At 32.6% G+C, this 10,460-nt stretch overlaps 1 protein-coding gene across 7 annotated transcripts in view; it reads left to right on the top strand.

The window, feature by feature from the left end:
- Orp8 (Oxysterol-binding protein-related protein 8) overlaps positions 1-10,460 on the top strand; it is a 732,808-nt gene that overhangs the window by 563,636 nt on the left and 158,712 nt on the right. Inside the window, exon 1 of one of the 7 annotated variants that reach the window (XM_068372205.1) lies at positions 10,409-10,460. This exon is cut by the window's right edge and continues 249 nt beyond it. The exons of 5 other annotated variants lie outside the window; for them this stretch is intronic. The gene's annotated coding sequence lies outside the window, so the exon portion shown is untranslated. Of the gene's footprint in view, positions 1-10,408 lie in introns of those variants that run through there. One more of the 7 variants, XM_068372204.1, reaches the window with a different exon arrangement.

The following is a 10,460-nucleotide window of genomic DNA, read 5'->3' as shown; positions in this document are numbered from 1 at the left end:
GAGGGAGACAGGAAGGAGAACGGAAGAGAAGAAATAAAGAATCCGAAAAGAACTAGTTATTATTTGCTGATCACTTTACGATTGTGCGGAATTGAAATGAGAAAGTAAAGTTCATAATGTTGATTGAAGATCCAAAAATAAAGATTGTGCAGAATAAGGCGGAAACTACACAGAAGTAGAGAATATTGAAGGACCAGAGAAAGCTAAAATTCTTCCATTTGAACTATTTTTTTTTTTCCTGTAAAAGGAAGAACTTCTAAGGAGAGACACTCCAATTGGACGTCTTCTGTTAGCACGTGCTTATAAGAAAACACTTATTATCTAGGACCCGACGAAGGAAACGGGTTTGAGATCGGAGATTTTTGGTTTACTGCGCCCCGGATTTGAGCTTCGGGCTCAGCTTCGGTCGTCATTTTGTGTCAGACTCATCCTCATCTGTCTGTCATCAGTGTTCGTGTCATCCAACACAAGTAACAGCTTTTAAAAGATACAACCCTTACGGGCTGCCAACACAAGGGGCCGCGGTCCGCCTTGTATGTAGGCAGGTCAATCTAAATCATCATCATCAGGAGAGGCAATTTGAGACACGAGACCTCTTACAGTCATTATAAAAAAGGATATTTTAATTGCAAAGGGATCAATGGTTCAATTGGGTTCCGTCGTTATGAAACGACTTCAAGATGTTCGTCCAAAGAAATTCGACCAAGAAGCGCAACGGCAGGAGGAGAGGAACTGGCCAAACGAATACTCTGAAGAAAGAGTTTGTTGCCCTTCATCAGGAGCCCTAAAAGATTGATACGCAATCGGGACGTCAAAACGAAAGTTAGCTTACGGAAGAGTAGGAACGGGGTACTTTCACACGCGCGCACACGTGTATATATATATATATATATATATGTGTGTGTGTGTGTGTTTGCTGGGTATTATTTTCTTACCTGTTACTATGTTACTAATTTCTATGATGAATTAATTTATGGGGGAATAAAACATTAAAGAGGATTTCGTATAATTACGTTTTGATATATCTGACCATAACAGACAGTAAGTAAAATATTGAGAAACTAGATCTTCTTGATTCCTGTTTTTCTAAGGCTAAACTAACTAGTTTAGCATTTAAGTCCCATGGAAGTAAGACACTTCATGAATGTTGATGCTTATGGAGGTGTAGACCCAAATGCTATTTTTCCTTGGTTTTTTATAAAGACAACTGATTTCTAGCTCTTGAGTTGTCTGCGGGTTTCTTCAAGTTATCAAAGTGTATAATATTATATATAATATATATATATTTACACACCACACATATATATATACTGTATATATATATATTTATTTATTATACTCACAAAAGGAGAACAGAGTTTGTTTCCATTTTCTCTTTCATGGCTATAATACTTGATTACTTTATGCTCATCGCGTGTTAGCTTTTGTGATTTCTACACATACATACACACACACACACACACAATATATATATATATATATATACATAAATATATATATATATATATATACTACATAATATATATATATATATATATATATAATGATGAATTTTGCATATTTAGACGTGTTTTTTCATATTTATATAAGCCATATGTTATACTCGCTTAATATATGGATTCTCTCTATACTTCGGGATCAGAGAACCAAGGGGGGAATCAACCCAAGAGATAATAGCTTCTGGTCGGCGGGGAATCGAACCCTGGTCCGAGAAATTGGCACGAAAATTGGTATTACACACACACACACACACACACATATAATATATATATATAATATACATATAATATATAAATATGTATATATATATACATATATATAAATATGTATATATATATATATATACATATATATATATATATATATATATATATATATTATATATATATATACATATATATATATATATAATGTGTGTGTTTTGTATTTGCAGTGGATATTCGAGACGTCAAATGATAATAAAGAATTGAAATACGGCAACTAGATTTGTAACTTTTGTATGCTTTTGCTAATAAAGACAGCCATTTACTGTCTTTGGTTCGCTAAGGTTGGAGAAGGCTCCGTCCATTTCGTAGTAGTAAGAAGAGCAACACCTTATCTGTTTTGTCATGGGAGCACTAGAGACATCTAACGAAAGATTTCCCCCCGGGTGTCGGCGTTCTTTTGATTCTAACTGTACATGGGCGATGAATAACCCCCCAGGCCCCTGTGGTGTGTTTTTTTTTTTTTTTTTTTTTTTTTTTATTCTCCTTGGGATATTTTTCCCTGTTGGAGCCCTTGGGCTTTTAGCATCCTGCTGTTCCAACTAGGGGTGTAGCGTAGCTAATAATAATAATAATAATAATGATAATAATAATAATAATAATAATGATAATGATAGATAATAGATAATTATTATAATAATTATTATGATAATTATTTTTAAGATTTATTTTTTATAATTATTTTTATAATTATTATAATTATTATAATAATTATTATAATTAATATAATAATTATTATAATAATGATTACAGTATAATTTATGAGTATGCTTTTTTATATCTGATATAGATATTTTTCGGCAATAAGCTACGGGTGGCACCGTCTTCATTTTTTTTAATATATGAGAATAGTGGATTTTTTAAGATTTAAACATTTTTAATTTTTTTAATCAAATATTATGAAATTTTAAGATGTAAAAATTATGATTTTCTTTTTTTTTTTTACAATTTGTACCAAATGCATAGTTACATAACAAGCTGTGATGGAAAATTTTGATCCAATGTGAATAAAATCACTTAAGCATCCCGTCATCCTGTTAGCCTTGGTAATCTCTTAACTAGTTTGGAAAGGATTTGGAAGTATTATGTCGTCTTGACTTTTAACGAGGAAGAAAGGCGCTTTCGAGAAGACATTTCTTCTCCGGGAAATTGAATTGCTTTAGTCATAATCCCCGAGTATTGATTCTCTCGGGAATAGGATCACGCCAGTAATGAGAATGCTCTCCTCTTCTTTCTCCCAAATTTCGAGAATTCAATTCTTGTGGGAAAGAAAGTATCGGCTTTCACTCTAATCCCATTCTTCGTTCTTCTCACAACTTTTCAGCCGTTCTACAGAGAACGTTTTCTCTTAGGTCTTTATCGATTCTTTACTCGTAAGTACTTAGGTCTCATCATGATCGTTTTCAGTACTGAAGGAAATGCTTATTTAATCGCTCATCAGAAATGTTTCATGTTAACTGATTCATCACTTTTTTTTAGTCCAAATTATGGCCTAATGGGAAATCATATTATTGTAATAATGATTCTAGCAGGTAATAGATGTTGATAGTTGAATGTAATATACAGTCTATATAGATAGATAGATAGATAGGATTTTAATGATAAGATTGAATTTGGTTTGTGGCATACTCAAACTAAAAGAAAACACTGCTATTTTTACCCTGCTGGGCTCCACAAGCCATTAGAAGAATTGGAAGTTCCAGGCCTACATGGCTGAGAACTATGAAGCGCGAAGTAGATGATGAATGGAGAAGTATCGAATTAAAAGTTCAAGATAAAGACGACTGGCAAAATCTAACCTAGGCCCTTTGCGTCAATAGGCGTAGGAGGAGATGATTATGATGATGAAACATCGTGAGCACTGACCCCTGCAAGATGCCAATACATCTGTAACTTTGATCTTTTTTTAATGTTAGGTCAGGTACCTATTTTTATCAATGTATAAATGCATCATTATGGATTTTCAATGAACCTTTACGAATGAGCCTGAAGTTTTTGATTTATATAATATATACTGTATCTGTGTGATTTTGGGAAAAAGTTGAATATAGCCTGTAAAGAGGAAAAACGCGTAATTTTGAGGTATTTCATACGACTTGGGTATATATGTAATTTTATTGTAAACGATTTTATCGAAAGTTATCTAATTTTTTATGAATTTTAATTTTATGCTTGATAAATATTTCAGTCTGAAAACATATTGGAACTAGGTTATTACGACTTTGTTGCAAAAGTCATAAAGGAATTTGATCAATAAACTTAATATATTTTTTTCAATCCTTTGACTCGATGTTTCCAGTAACAGATTAATCTTTGCTTCTAAGTGGAAGAAGCTCTCGGAATCTCGGAAAGCCTCTCAAGATTCTGTTTAGATCGTATCTCCCCTTTCTGGGCATTAATAATATCTCGAGGAATTGAAAAGAAAATATTCCATTGTCAGTAACCTGGCGTAAGCAGATTTAGACTTCTATAGTTAATGTCAGCAATTTTCATTTGTATTTTTCATAATGAGAATGCTTAACGAAATCACTTAAGTGTGTTAAGAATGCTTTAGTATATCGTTTTTTATTATTTTTTAAAGTTAACGTTTCGATAATGGCAACTCAATTAATTCAATATGATTAAATAACCATAAAGTTATTTAATAATAATAGTTGATAAATAATTGTAAGGTGTTTATACTACTTTAGATGTTAATTGTTTATTTTGTTTTGAAAATTCTTAGAATTCTTTGTGTAAATCCAAGTTATTATTATTATTATTTAAGTATCATTGCAAATTATTCAAGCTCTTCGTTAATTTTGAGATTGAGTTACAGGACACTTTCATATCAATGAAATGGTTTTGTAACATTCTCTCTCTCTCTCTTTCTCTCTCTCTCTCTCTTTCTCTCTCTCTCTCTCTTTCTCTCTCTCTCTCTCTTTCTCCTCTCTCTCTCTCTCTCTCTCTCTCTCTCTCTCTCTCCCCGTAACTGTGAGCACATCTAGTATTTTATAGGATATGAATTTCTCTCTCTCTCTCTCTCTCTCTCTCTCTCTCTCTCTCTCCGTAACTGTGAGCACATCTAGTATTTTATAGGATATGAATTTCTCTCTCTCTCTCTCTCTCTCTCTCTCTCCCCGTAACTGTGAGCACATCTAGTATTTTATAGGATATGAATTTCTCTCTCTCTCTCTCTCTCTCTCTCTCTCTCTCTGTCTAAGAATGTATATTAGCAGGATTCGAAAATGAATTTTTTCATTTTTTTTATTTCAGAGATAGGTAACTCTTCTATTAAAGTAGGAAGGTCTCCTGCACACTATTTATATTATTATTTGATGATTGTGTATTTATTCAACTCATTCATCATATGATTGTTTTTTGTTTATTATATTTCAAAAGTGTTATGGTGTTCTGACATTCCAAGGTCGTAAGGTCAGTCTTCCAGGTCAATCATTATCATTTGCTCCTGTTATGCCGAGAACTATTATTCAACTACTAGTGTACGCGACCCCGTCAAAAATGTCGGCTATATATTTAGATAGATAATGCACCACACGCGCGCACACAGATTCAATCCTTCTCCACCCCCTCTTCCTCTCCTCTCGGTGTACCTTTCGCTCACTAGGGCATGACTACTCTCTCATCCCCCCTATCCTAGTAATTATACGTCTGGCAGTACCCGCTGAGCGTGACCGGAAAGAATTGTGTGTATATTATATATATATAATATATATATGTATGTATGTGTTATATATATATATATATATATATACACACTATATATATATATATATATATACATACATACATATACATATACACACACTATATATATTTATATATATATACATATACTCACACACTATATATATATATATATATATAATGTGTGTGTGTGTGTGTGTGTGTCTGTTTAAAACTTATATACTATATTTATGATATATGTATATATATATATACTATATTTATTTTATATATTATATATATGTATATGTATATATATTATATGTATATATATGTATATGTTATATATATTTATATATATATTATATATATATATAGCGTCTAAATCACAGGAAAACGTGATGCTCAGATGCAGAAGAACCACAGGGAAAATGAGAATATAAAATATAAGATTAAGTCCAGGCTAGTTTCGTGATACTTCTTCAGAGAACTCTGAAGAAGTATCACGAAACTAGTCAGGACTTAATCCTATATTTCGTATTTTAATTTTCCCTGGGGTTCTTCTGCATGTATAATATATATATATATATTATGTTATATATATATATATGTATATATACTATATATATATATGTATATATATATATATATGTATATATATATATATATAGTAAGACACTTGCTCTTTTATCATATAAAGGAGATTACCATTTACCTTTCTGAAACTTATGCCCTCTCCCCCTCCCCATTCCTAACTTCCCCCTCCCCCCCCCCCCCCTCCTTACTCTCGATGTCAGTGACCTTAACATCGACACCAGTTGAATGAATCGATAAGTCAAGTTGGGGTCTAATTGTCATTCTTCTGCTGCTTTCAATTATATTCATCTCCCATTTCTACTCGGTGGTTTCATCTTCTCTCTTTGTGTGACTTCAGAAATCCGGTACAAATTTTCCGGTGTTCCCTGAGAGAGAGAGAGAGAGTGAGTGAGTGAGTCTAAATTCTCTATTCCATTAGTAATAAGTTACCAAAATAAATACAATAGTTATATAGACATACACATTCCTACATAATCCGTCAGATGGATTTACGCTAAATCAGTGAATAAAAGACTGTGTATATATATATTATATATATACATATATATATATATATATATATACATTATGTATATATATACATATATATGTATATATATAACATATATATGTATATATATAAATGTGTATATATATATACATATATGTATATTATATATACATATATGTATATATATAAATATATATATATATATATATATATATATTTATATGAAGTTTTCTAGACGTTGCATAAACAGAGAGAGAGAGAAAGAGAGATAGAGAGAGAGAGAGAAAGAGAGAGAGAGAGAGAGAGGGAGAGACGGAGAGAGGGAGAGACGGAGAGAGAGAGAGGGAGAGAGAGAGAGAGAGTTTTTTACTGTGCCAAGATAGTATATACTCTCTCACTGGGTGATTCTATTGATTTAGGGTTAATGTCTGAGAATTGGACACCGGATATCGAATTCGCCTTTGTGGTATTGTAGAAGGAAAGGAAAAGGCCGATAACAGAGGAACAAGAAAAAAGAGAATTTTCTCTCTCTCTCTCTCTCTCTCTCTCTCTCTCGTGGTATTGTTGAAAAGAAAATTCTGATGAGAGAGATACAAAAAAATGGGAATCTCTCTCTCTCTCTCTCTCTCTCTCTCCCTGTGGTATTGTTGATGGAAAAGAAAAGTCCGATAACAGGAACAAAAAAAATGAGAATTCTCTCTCTCTCTCTCTCTCTCTCTCTCTCTCTCTCCCTGTGGTATTGTTGATGGAAAAGAAAAGTCCGATAACAGGAACAAAAAAATGAGAATTCTCTCTCTCTCTCTATCCCTGTGGTATTGTTAATGGAAAAGAAAAGTCGATAACAGAGGAACAAGAAAATGAGAATTCTCTCTCTCTCTCTCTCTCTCTCTCTCTCTCTCTCTCTGTGATCGTGAGTCCCTGTGTATGAAGCCTTATTATTGATAAAAGATTTCAAGATGAAGGCCCGTATTATATGGGATAATACTATTATTATATGGCTATAGAAGAGGCTTCCTTTTCATGGGGAGCGCGTGTGCAGGGCTGTCTTCCTCTGCTAGAATTTCTCTGTGGTGGTTTTTATCGTTATGTAATTTTAAACCGCCCTTTACATCATTGTGTTGTGTTATAAAATAACCAAACACTGCTTTATTTTAAAAAAGTAGCTTAAATAACCTTATTGCTTAGCTACTGTACGCGACCAGTTAAAATGACTGCTATATATTTATATAGGTATACACGTGCACGCCCCTCTCACCAGGTATGACTACATACCTCTGCCCTACTGAGGGACTGGGAGAGCTGGCTTTATCGGAAAGATAATTATATTTGTGTATATATATGTAGATATATGTGTGTTTATATATGTACAAGTATATATAAGGTATACTGTATGTATATATGCGTATATATGTATATATATATATGTATATATATATATATATATGTGTGTATGTATATATGCGTATATATGTATGTATGTATGTATATATATATATATATATATTACACGCACGCACGCACGTACACGCTCACGCTCATACGATTAACAACAAATATAGCCGTTTCTAGCCCATTGTAGTACAAAGGCCTTAGACATGTTGATATATATATATATATATATATTATATATATATGTATGTATATTTACATATATGATAATTTTTTTACATTTAGGCATTTTTTCATATTCAAATAAGCATATATTTTGATACATTAATGTCTGGATTCTCTTACCGACCTCGGGATCAGAGCCCCAGGCGAAACTACTCGGAGACAATAGCTTCTGACCGGCTGGGAATCGAACCCTGGGTCAGGAAACTTGTGTGTGTATATATATATATATGTATATATATATCTAGAAAATTGTTCTTTTTTATATAGAGAGATTAAGTGAATATATGAGGTTGACATGTATATAGTTCTATGTCCTAACGAAATATATTTCTTTAGCACTTTAAATTAGTGAAGTGTGAAAAATAATTTAATTATTATACATAACATAGATTCTACATTACTTATGAAACCTACAGTACATTTCCCATTGGATTAATAACGTTATATATAGTTGAAATATGATCCCTCGTCCCCTTCGTGAGAAAAGCCTTATTATTTGTTTATTTTATATATATTCTGTTTACTGAACCATTCATTTTTATTTAATAATTTAATTAAAAGCACCCTGGGCACCGGGATGACATTTGGTAATTAACAGTTGTTGATCGATAGCTTTTAATTGTTCCGGCCGATCTGTTTTGTTTTTCCGTCATACACGCTGTGGAATTCAGTATTTACACGGAAGTGAAGTAGCTTACATGTAGGTTACTCTTAAAGTTATTAACGTCAATCTCTCTCTCTCTCCTCTCTCTCTCTCCTCTCTCTCTCTATATATATATATATATATAGGGTTACTTTTATGAAAATCAAAATATTCTCCTCTCTCTCTCTCTCCTCTCTCTCTCTCTCTCTCTGTATATATTATATATATACAATTGTGTGTGTATATGTATGTATGTATATATATATATATATATAGGTTACTTTTATAATCATCAAAATATTCTCTCTCTCTCTCTCTCTCTCTCTCTCTCTCTATATATATATATAGGTTACTTTTATGAAAATCAAAATATTCTCTCTCTCTCTCTCTCTCTCTCTCTCTCTCTGTATATATTATAATATACAATTGTGTGTATATATATATATACTATATAGATTACTTTTATAATCATCAAAATATTCTCTCTCTCTCTCTCTCACTCTCTCCTCTCTCTCTCTCTCTGATCTTAACAATGAACGTCGGCCAAAGATAAATGCCTTTTAAGTTTAGCGATTTTTTGTTTTAGTTTAAATTTCATTAGAATTGAAATGATTTGAATTTTATTTGAAGATTATTATTGTTCGCAGCCCTTTAGGTTATTGAATTTTTATTTCATACTTCTTTGAAAATACATCTGTATATGTTCTATTTTCAAAGTTCAGCGAAATATATTACAATGATTGATTAAACTGCTTTATTAATCTGCTTCAGCAAAACTTTTGATTTTGGATATAATGCCATTTGAAAATTTAGAAAAGTCAGATCTAGTTTATATCTTGTTCAATTGAATGTCCTTCGCTTGGTAAGGAAATATATTGGATTTTTTTTTTAATGAGATATATGTTATTGTAAATTTTATTATTATTTTGACATTCATTTATTTTATAGGAGAGGCATGTTATGATAAGTATCTGATAATGAGGGCATTTATGAAATAATTATGCATTTGTTAACCTTTTTTATTTTGAGAGAGAGAGAGAGAGAGAGAGAGAGAGAGAGAGAGAGAGAATAATTAATTAATAATTAATATGAGAAGAATAGATTGGTAATTAAGATCTCTTGGACAAGAGGATATTTTCTTAAATAATTATGTATTTGTTAACTTTCTTATTTTAAGGCAACAGGAGAGAGAGAGAGAGTGAGAGAGAGAGAGAGAGAGAAAATAATTAGTTACTATGGGAAGAATAGATTGGTAATTAACAGATCTCTTGCACAAGGACAATGAATACCAGAAACTCTAACCACTACCAACTCCAACTTTGGCATGTACGTATGCATGACGTGGTTACATATGTGTATGCGATATGTGCCAACGGCGGGCGTGTGAGTGAGTGTGCTCATGCTGGGTGGTGGTGGCAGTGGTGGCCCCCTCCCCCCCCCTCCCCCGGAGACCCACAGGTGCCAGTTGAATCTCCCCTCACTGAGCACTCTGGCCACGAGTCGCTTATAGTCTAGTCAGCCGGGTGGCTGTGTGGTCAAAGCTCCCACACCCCTTCTTGTTTCACTCGGCTCGGAACCAACGACCCATGTACGACATTTCTGTCCATGTTCGTTGTATTTTTACTTGCATTTTACGTGTGATAGTGATCGTGTTCTGTAGATCTTCCCTCCCACATCCCAAGATAAA

This window comes from Palaemon carinicauda, chromosome 4 (genome assembly GCF_036898095.1).
Source record: "Palaemon carinicauda isolate YSFRI2023 chromosome 4, ASM3689809v2, whole genome shotgun sequence".
Classification (NCBI taxonomy): Eukaryota; Metazoa; Arthropoda; class Malacostraca; order Decapoda; family Palaemonidae; genus Palaemon; species Palaemon carinicauda.
The sequence above is the reverse complement of the archived record's forward strand: the minus strand, read 5'-3'. Positions and strand labels throughout refer to the sequence as shown.